Source organism: Tupaia chinensis, unplaced genomic scaffold (genome assembly GCF_000334495.1).
Source record: "Tupaia chinensis unplaced genomic scaffold, TupChi_1.0 Scaffold000088_1, whole genome shotgun sequence".
Lineage (NCBI taxonomy): Eukaryota > Metazoa > Chordata > Mammalia > Scandentia > Tupaiidae > Tupaia > Tupaia belangeri.
The window spans coordinates 669,129-678,197 of record NW_006159550.1 but is presented as its reverse complement, the minus strand read 5'-3'; the positions used below and the strand labels follow the sequence as shown (position 1 = coordinate 678,197).

Below are 9,069 nucleotides of genomic sequence, written 5' to 3'. Positions count from 1 at the left end.
TATAGGAAAAACCCCCCCCCCACCAAAAAAAAAAAATGTTAAAAAAAAAAAAAAAAGAAAAGAACAAGTCGAGAAGTGGCTCTCCTTCTCTGAGACTGGAGAGATTCCACGAAAGAATCGGGATGTCATGAAGGAAGCAATGGTTCAGGGAGAGGAAGCTGCCGCTGAGAATACGCGGAAGCTGGAGAAGCAGGAGAAGGAAACACTTGAAGAAGGAAAAGAAATGACTGGCCGCCCTTGCCCTTGCCCTGGCATCTCGGACCACCGTGGCGGTACTCCAGAGGAGTGTGAAGAGACAGGTGAAAAATTCAAAAAGAAGAAAAGGCAAAAGCCCCCAGAGGTTCCTCAGGAGAATGGAATGGAAGGCCCAGCTCTCTGCCCCCACAAACCCAGGAAAAAGAACTCTTTTTCCAAGGAGGAAGTGGTTAGTAGAGATCGTGAAAAAACGGCTGGCAGTGTAAGTCTCCCCCAAGAGGAAGAAATCTTCACCCAAAGAGGAAACAGTCAGTGATCCTGAAGCAGCAGCCAACAGGAGCGGCCCCAAGAAAGAAAGGCAATTCTCTTCCAAGGAGGAGCCAGTCAGCAGTGGACCTGAGGAGGCTGCTGGCAGCAAGAGCAGCTCTAAGAAAAGAAAAAGCTCTCAAAACGTGCCCGGGAAGATTAGAATGGACGTTCATTCCCTGGGACGAGGGGCATGCCCGAAGTGGTATTTCCAGCCCATGTCCTAAACCCCAATAAAAACAATGCACGCACACAAAATAAAATAAAATAAAGAAAAAATAGTTTGCCTACTACTTTCAACTGTGTTAATTCATGTTTCTCAAGAGAATACTGGTAAATATTTATGTACGATGTGATTTGGTGTAGTAGAATTTTCCTAAGTTGTAAAAGGCTTTAATTACAAATCACATTAAACTTTTTCAGAAATAATCTCCACTAAAGAGTCATAGCTGACAGTGTCCTCCAATGACTGTACAGGTTCATCCAGCAGATAATCCCCGTGCATTAAGGTCCCAGGATCACGTAGTGACTAGTTTATTCTGTGATCTCTGACCTGGTTCTGTGGAAAATTGTACATTCTTATTTTCTCTGACCTTCCTGTACTTCCAGTCTGAATCTTTCCAGCATTGCATCTTGTACTTGTTTCTTCTTCTAGTTGCATGGTGTATAGTTTTGCAGGTAACTTTTTCAGGGTCATGTCTCTCTTTTCTAGCTGAGATCTTTCTGGCTGGCATTCAGAAGCACCTCTTGTGGGAATATCAGCTATCTGGACAGTATTGTCTATGGTTTTTGCATGCTGCCCCGGCTCCACTGGCTCATCTAGTATCGATTCCCAAACCTTTAGGATTAATCACCGGATTCATCTCAGTAGGCTGGGGTGGCACTGCTACCGTCATGGTGCGAGCGTGGATGAGCCTCTCTTCTCTGTTTCTGGCACTCTACTCTGCACATCTTCAAACTTCATGTGCTTGTAGGATACCAAACCCCCAATGCTGGCAGATGCACGTCTAAGGCCACCTACTTCACTTCAGAATATTCCTGGGTTTCAAAATCCCACCTTTCACTATAAATGCAGCATATTGCTGATACATTTCAAATATCACCGAAGTACATGACATTGCCGCTGGACCTCCGACTCCTGTGGTGACCTCCAGGATCAAGTGATTTTCATCTGTTTCTTCTGAGGGAACCAGAAGTGAGATAATCTAGTGCTCGAATTGAGTTATTTCTTTTTGACATAAAGTGATTTCATTGTTGGCAAGTCTCCTTACATCTTTGTTCTTACCGTGTAGCATGTGCTCAGTCTCCCACTGTTCCTGCTCCTCCTTGTTCAGCAGTTTGGCCACCATGGCCAGCTCAGACCTCCTGACCTGCAGCTGGACTTCAGTCCCTGACTGGTGCTCTAGGAAGGTTCGCAAGGGCCCTCCCCGGGCAAACAGCTCCTCCAGCAGCGGGACCGGTAGTTTATGGGTGGGAGGGGTGATAGCCTTGCAGGCCCAAAGCTACTGGCCAGCACCCCACAGGAGTCTAGACCGCATCCCTTTTTCTACTTCTTGAGTTTTGGACAATACGTTCTAGTACATCGTTCACATTATAATCCCATTTCTGGGGTTGATAATGCCATCAAGGCACATTATGGCTTCTGAGCAAAGCTTTGACAGTTTCTGTCAGTGTTGGATCTGTGGCGTTCCCAAACTGGCGTTTTAAATTTTTGAAGATTTATTTATTGAGAGAGAGTGAGAGAGAGAGACACTTCTCAGGGCCCTGCCATCCCGTGACCCTTCCCCTGGCCGCCCAGCCCTCCAGGATTGCAAGTGTGCATGGGTGTGCCCAATGTGTTCAGGTCAACCTGGTATCTGAGGCTGGACCTTCCACATGGCTCCAATATTGTTTAGCAGTGCTCTACTGCCTGCACCACAATGGCTGGGCCCACCATTTTAATTTTTACAAATTTGTTTATGCATGCAGTTTTTTTTTTTGACCCAGGAGTTATTATAACATTTCTAATTGAAGGAATTCTTTATTTAAACTCTCACTGTTACCTCTAATTTTATTTTATTGAAGACAGAGAATGTGTTTTTCCAAATAAATTGAGATTAGGTGGTGGTGTTTTTTTTTTTTCTGGATTCCCACATAGTCAACTTTAGTTCACGTTCTGGCCCCTGCAGTTTAAAACTCCTGCTGAGCATGTGTGCATTTGTGCCCAGAATCTCAGGAGGAGAAAAATGGAGGTGGAGAGATTGTGGCGTGACCATCTCCAGCCTTGGGGTGGGGTGGGGTGGGGTAGGTCGTAGGAGGAGTGGGGAGGTTGGGGGGGCTAATTTCTCTTTTTCCTTCTCCCTATCTCTCTCTAGCAAGTACAAACGCCCTATGGCAAAAACCTTAAAAAAGAAAAGAAAAGGATTATTTTCTAAAAATGACTTATGGACACTGTAAACAAAATGACTTTTTCATAAGGTAAATTAAAATATTTCTTTTAAAAATAATTTATTAAAGGGACCAACAGGGTGAGTATCTCAGACTGAGAGTTCCAACATCATCTGGCAGCTATCCCACCATCTCTCACTCTGAAGCCTGGCCTCGGTGTCCTCCGAGGGCACCGAGGTCTTCCTTGGCCGAGGGTCCTGGCCTCACGGGGACCAGGCCAGGCGTAAAGGAGAGCCGTGCCCGGGGGCCTCAGGCTTTGAGGTCTTCCTTGGCCGAGGGCCCTGGCCCCGCACTTTGGGGAGTTCCTCCAGTGGGGTGCAGGCCGCAGAGCTAGTAGGAGCCTGGCGGGAGCAGAGTTTTGAACCGCCCTCAAGAACGTCAACAATGCTGAAAAGAGAGGTAAACTGCCAGGTTCTTAATTAGGCCGTGTAGTTGACCATGGTTTGAGTCCTGGACCCGGCAGATTGAAACTCACACCGGGTGTGTGTGCATGCGTGCCCAATATCCTGATAGGAGAATGGAGGAGAAGGGATTGAAGCATGACCATCCCTCTGGGAGGGGGGTGAGTTCTTACTCTCTGTCTCTCCAGCAAGCGCATACACCCCGTAGCAAAAATCTCTCTAAACAATTTATTATATTAATAAAAACTCTTATAATCTTTTCAAATATTTGTCTATTTCCATGACAAAGGTTGAGAGAGGTGCTCATTTACCCCACTATTATGTTCTTGTCATTTTTTTCTTTTTATTTTGACTCAAATATCTTGGCATACAATTATTGGACATGTAAATATTTATGACTAATATTTTTATTAACTGAATTATTCTCTTAAAAACATAAAGTGACCCTGATGTTTTATTATTACCTATAACATGAATTGTGTATTGTCTGGAATTATTAGTTTGACCTCAGTTTTTTTTTACATTGCCATTTATCTTGTGTTATTGCTTCCTTTTCTTTTTTTTCCTACTAATTTAAAAATATTCTGTTTACATCATAGAGCTGAGTTTTAAAAAGACAAGAATCTTTGTCTTTTATAGAGTATAGACCTTAGGTTCAGTAGCCTATTCAGTAAGTATGGTCTGATTTCTGTTATTTGTTTTCTTTGCCCTTTATATTAGGTTGTCAGAAAATTCATAATGTATTTTTTCTATGTTTTTCTATGCAAAAATGAGTCATGACCTTCCTAATAGCCCAATATTTTTGTTTCCATTTTCTATATATTACTGTATGGACTATCTTTTATTGCATTTGTGTTAGTCATTGTTTTGGAACATTTATATGGTAGGCAGATGTTGGCATACCTTCTAGGGCTATGCCCCTTTGCCTGTGAATACTCTTGATATCCATGAGAGTGAGCTCCTGGGACCCATGTTTATATGCTATAGCCCTGCAGCACTGACCCTGGTTGAGTGAACATCTGACATCTGACTCTAACCACACTGATCAGAATCTCTCCCCCAGGAGTCTGGAATCAAGATGTGAATTAGATGTGCCAATCAGTTCAGAATTCTTTCCAGAAAACAACACATACAAGCAGGAGCTGTGTTTGAAGTTTTACATCATTTATAGTGGAAACTGAGGTGAAAGAAAAGAATGAAACAGAGGTGCAAATATATCCAAGAGTATTATAGGAAAGACAGAGAGAAAGAGAGAAGGACAAAGAGAGGCAGAGAGTGGGGACCGAGAAACGTGGCTGAGCTCCTAGGTTACCTGTGACTCTTTGGTTCCTAAATCCAATCCTCTGTGATTCCTGCATTTTAGATCCTGTGAGATATTCTAGTTGTATTTTAGTGGCACTAACCTGGGTTTGGCTTCTGGCCATGGTGTATGTTTAAAGTGGCTCTTTTCTCTCATTGGGTGCTTCCAAGAGCATTCTTCATTCTTGTAGTTCATGGTCATGCACAATGCATCCTCAGATGGCTTCCCACACCCTTCTCTTTGGCTTCTGGTTCTGTGTTGTCCACACTCATTCAGCTGTTCTCTGTTGAAGTCCTATCACCTCCCCTGATGTCCTTCCTGGGGCCACCCTTTAAGAATGCTCAGCTAGCTTATCCCTTCACACATGCCTGCCCCATATATGGTTCACAAGAAACATGTACCTTTCATCTGGGCAGGTGTGAGTTTAGTTATGTTCCAACCCTAGTCTTGTACCATCCTGGCTGCTGGAGGAAGCCCTGAGTATTTCCCATGGGACTTTTTAGCACCTTCTCTCTCTACATTTGAGGTTAAAGGAAACATCTCTTCTCATGGGAAGGGCAAACGTCTCAGCACCACAACAACTCTTTGTATAGTAATGCTCTCCAGCATTTCCAACCTCAAATTTTTATGAACTTCAGGAATGTGTTGAGCTAATGGTCACAAAACTAGTTATTGGCCATAATCTTTCCAGGTTATGTTTAAATGCTCAGTCCTTTACTTTGGAATGTGGAAATAGAAGGCAATTACTGCCCTGGGGCTATAGTTTAGCTGTACAGATATTTTATTTCTACAAATAAAATATACACATATGCATAATATTTCTAAAGTCCCATGTACTTACTCAGAATAAAAGACCATTATTTATCCAAAATACATTTAATGAATAGGTTCAGTTGGAAATCTTCCAAAACTCATAATAATCTGGTTAAAAGATTGATTCGTTTTTGGATTTTTTCCTCCTCCCTTGGCCTAATATTCGTTTTAAAGATGAAAATGAATACTACTTAATGAGGAGTCTTCATTTGGCTATACTTTAGTATTTACAACAGGATTTCAGATAAGTGACTTCATTTTTATCTTTAGGGCAATAATTTAGGGTTATATCATCCTGCAGAAAATAAAATTGTCCCAAAGAGATATTCATCTGGATCTGTTGCCTTCAGATCCAGGATTCCTCATTTTATAATGTACTATCGCTTAAGCAATTGCATATTTACTATGAAAAGAACAACAGTGACAATGGGGACCCTGCCTTAAAAGAAGAGTTCAGTTACTGGCCACACCCATAGGTGAGTGGGCTATCACAGTCCAGTCCTAGCCCCAAGTGTTGTCTCTGGGAGGCCAGGAGCCAAATGGTTCAAGGGCTCTCTTTATGACAATGGATTAATCTTAGTGAGGTAGGAGTGGAGATGGGGAGCCTATAAACATTTCATTTCCTGAGACCCCAAACAAAAGACACTACTACTTATCAAGAAGTCAGCTTTCCAGTGCCCTGGAGCTCTGCGCACTTGTGAAGACCATGCTCAGCTCAGCCATATAAGTGATACAGAGCATGAGCAGCTTGAGGCCCTTGCGTTTCTCACCCATGCAGTCCCTCCTGAGCAGTGCATGCCCACCCAGGTCCCGCTTTGATCCCACAGGCATGAAAGCGCTCATGACATAAAATTAGCTTCTCCCGTTGCCCCATCACTTCCGGCTGGAGTTTCCCACTCTGCCCCTGCTTTGAATGAAGATTAATAAATATATTTGAAATTGAATAATCTTTTTCCTTTGGTCTTTCTTTTACTTTAAGTTCTCACCCCCGTCTCAAGGCATGATAAATACATATATAATTCATGTACAGAATAAATTTGTCTTCGCTTTTCACTGTATTTTTCCATTTGCAATTTCCTGCCCATTCTCACTCCCGTATAACTCACTTAGGCCTATGCTTTGTAAGTTCCTTCAAGAAGTTGATAAAGACCTAAATTTTTTGTATTGACTGTATAAGATTCTGCTTTGCTGATATTTCAAAATTCATTCTATTCTTTTTTTAAAAAGAGTTGTTTATTTAATTAATTTATTCATTCATTTATTTTAATTTGATGAGAGAGAGAGAGAAAGTGAGAAAGCAAGCCACCAGATCCTGGACTCGAACCATGGTTGGCCATATGGGAGTGTCCAGCGCCTTAACCACCATGCCACCTGCTGATGCCTAGTCTGTCTTTATACACAGATCTATAATCAGGATCTTTATCCCAAATTTTTTCCATATTTATGTCCACATTTATTTTTTTACTTGAAAGTGCACATGTGATTACCAGAGAGACAAAGAGAGAGAGAGAGACAGAGAGATAGAAAGCACTCCCCCAATGGGATATGGTCGTGCTACAACCCCTTTTTCTCCATTTCCCCCTCTGGTTAGGATTTGGAACATGCACAAATATGTGCCTAGTGTTTTTCTAGCCTCTGGGGCTGAGATTTCAACAGTGATTGGCAATATGGATTCTGACTCCCTTAAACACTAGGCTATGAAATTGGCCTGTGTTTAGATTTCTATGGACAGGTGCCTAGGAGTGAAATGTCAAGTCAAGGGGCATATCTATTTTCACTTTTTTAAAAAAAAATATTTTATTTATTATTATTATATATTATTTTAATTTGATGAGAGAGAGAAATGAGAAAGCAAGTCCCCAGATGCATGATTTGAACTGTGGTCCATGATGTGGGTGTCCAGTGCCTTAACCACCATGCCATCTGCCAACACCCCTATTTTCACTTTTAATTACTATTATCAAATTGCTTTCCCAAACAGGCTACAACAATATACATTTCCAATTACAATGAGTGAAAATTCTGCTCCCACATCTCTACCAGTGTAGGCATTATCACTCATTAGTTTTTACCAATCTGATGGTTAACCAGTGACAACTAGTTGTTAAATTAATTTGTAATTTCCTTGACTGTGTGGGAGGTAGATAATATTTTTTGGATTCATTATTTGTATTGTTGCTTTATTTGAATTTCTAGTTCTATGAATTATCTCTCCATATTTTTTGTCCATTTTTAATTTGAATTTTGCTTACTCATTATCAATATACAAAAGCTCCTTTCTAATATGGAGATTATGTTTTAGCCTGTCATCCATCTAAAAAATACTAACAGTATTTAGCATTAATTTATAGACAATGTGTCTTTTCTATTACATTTTTAAAGAAGTATTTAACTTTATTTATTATTATTATTATTTTCCAGTTTGATCAGAGAGAGAGAGAGAGAGAGCAAGCCACCAGGTCCAGGACTCAAACCATGGTTGACCATGTGGGAGTCCAGTGCCTTTAACCACCACGACACTGCTAGCCTCATAGACACTGTGTCCTTTCTATTAAATTTGAAAAGTTTTTTGTTTTCTATGTGTTTTTCTATCTTCTCTTGTGTTGTTGGAAATGTCATGATGCAGTTTTTCATAGAAAAACAGAAAAAATCTATCACGACATTCCTGACAACCCAATATATTGTCTTTTAAATTTATTTTATATTTTCTTATTTAAATTTAATTATTATATATCTTTATGGCATATAATATGGGTTTTCAAAGCATGCGTGCAATGAGTGATGATCAAATCAAGGATATTACCATCTGCAATGGTTTCAACAAGGAATCTTAAACTCTTGCATCTGTTAAAACTTTTTCATTCACTATCCATCCCCCTTCCATTCAACCTCTCGTAACTACATTTATCCTCTCTACTATTATGTCTTTGAATCCTTCAATTTCTACCATAGAGTGCAGACATACTAGTATGTACTGGGGGCATGTGGAGGTGCATACTGATTTGTTTTTCAATGTCTGACTTATTCCATCTAGAATTAAATGTATTCATTCTCTTTGTATCCAATGGCAGTCTCACTATTCTTTATGGCTGAGTAATATTCTATAGTGTATATGTGCAATAATTTTTAAGTCCAGACATCAGTTATTGGGCACTTAAGTTGATTCCACATCTTAGCAATTGTGAATAATACTGCAGTAAGCATGGATGTGCAAGTGTCTTTCTGACTTAGTGTTTTCCTGTCCTCTGGGTAAATACCAAGCAGTGTGATTACTGAGTCATATGGTAGCTCTTTTTGTAAACTTTTGAGGAACCTCCATATTGTATTCCATAGTGGCTTTACTAATTTACATTGCCACCAGCAATGCAGGAGGTTTCCCTTTTTACCACAAATCTTGCCAGCACTTGTCATTCTTAGTTATTTTGATTATAGCCATTCTGACTGGAATTAAATGATACTTCATTATGCTTTTAATTTGCATTTCCGTTATGATAAGAGATACTGAACATTTTTTAAAATGTGCTTTTTGGCAATGTCTTCCTCAGAGAACTGTCTGTTCAGCTCTTTGCTCTTTTTTTTTTTTTTTTTTTTGTGGGGGGTTTTTGTTTAGGGGGCGTGGGCCCCCCC

At 40.5% G+C, this 9,069-nt stretch overlaps 2 pseudogenes; one reads left to right on the top strand and one right to left on the bottom strand.

Moving 5' to 3' along the window:
- The first annotated feature begins 127 nt into the window (after positions 1-127).
- LOC102498968 (nucleolar protein 56-like) lies at positions 128-728 on the top strand (annotated as a pseudogene).
- A 182-nt stretch (positions 729-910) lies between these two features.
- LOC102475164 (peptide chain release factor 1-like, mitochondrial pseudogene) lies at positions 911-2,039 on the bottom strand (annotated as a pseudogene).
- Between the last annotated feature and the right edge of the window lie 7,030 nt (positions 2,040-9,069).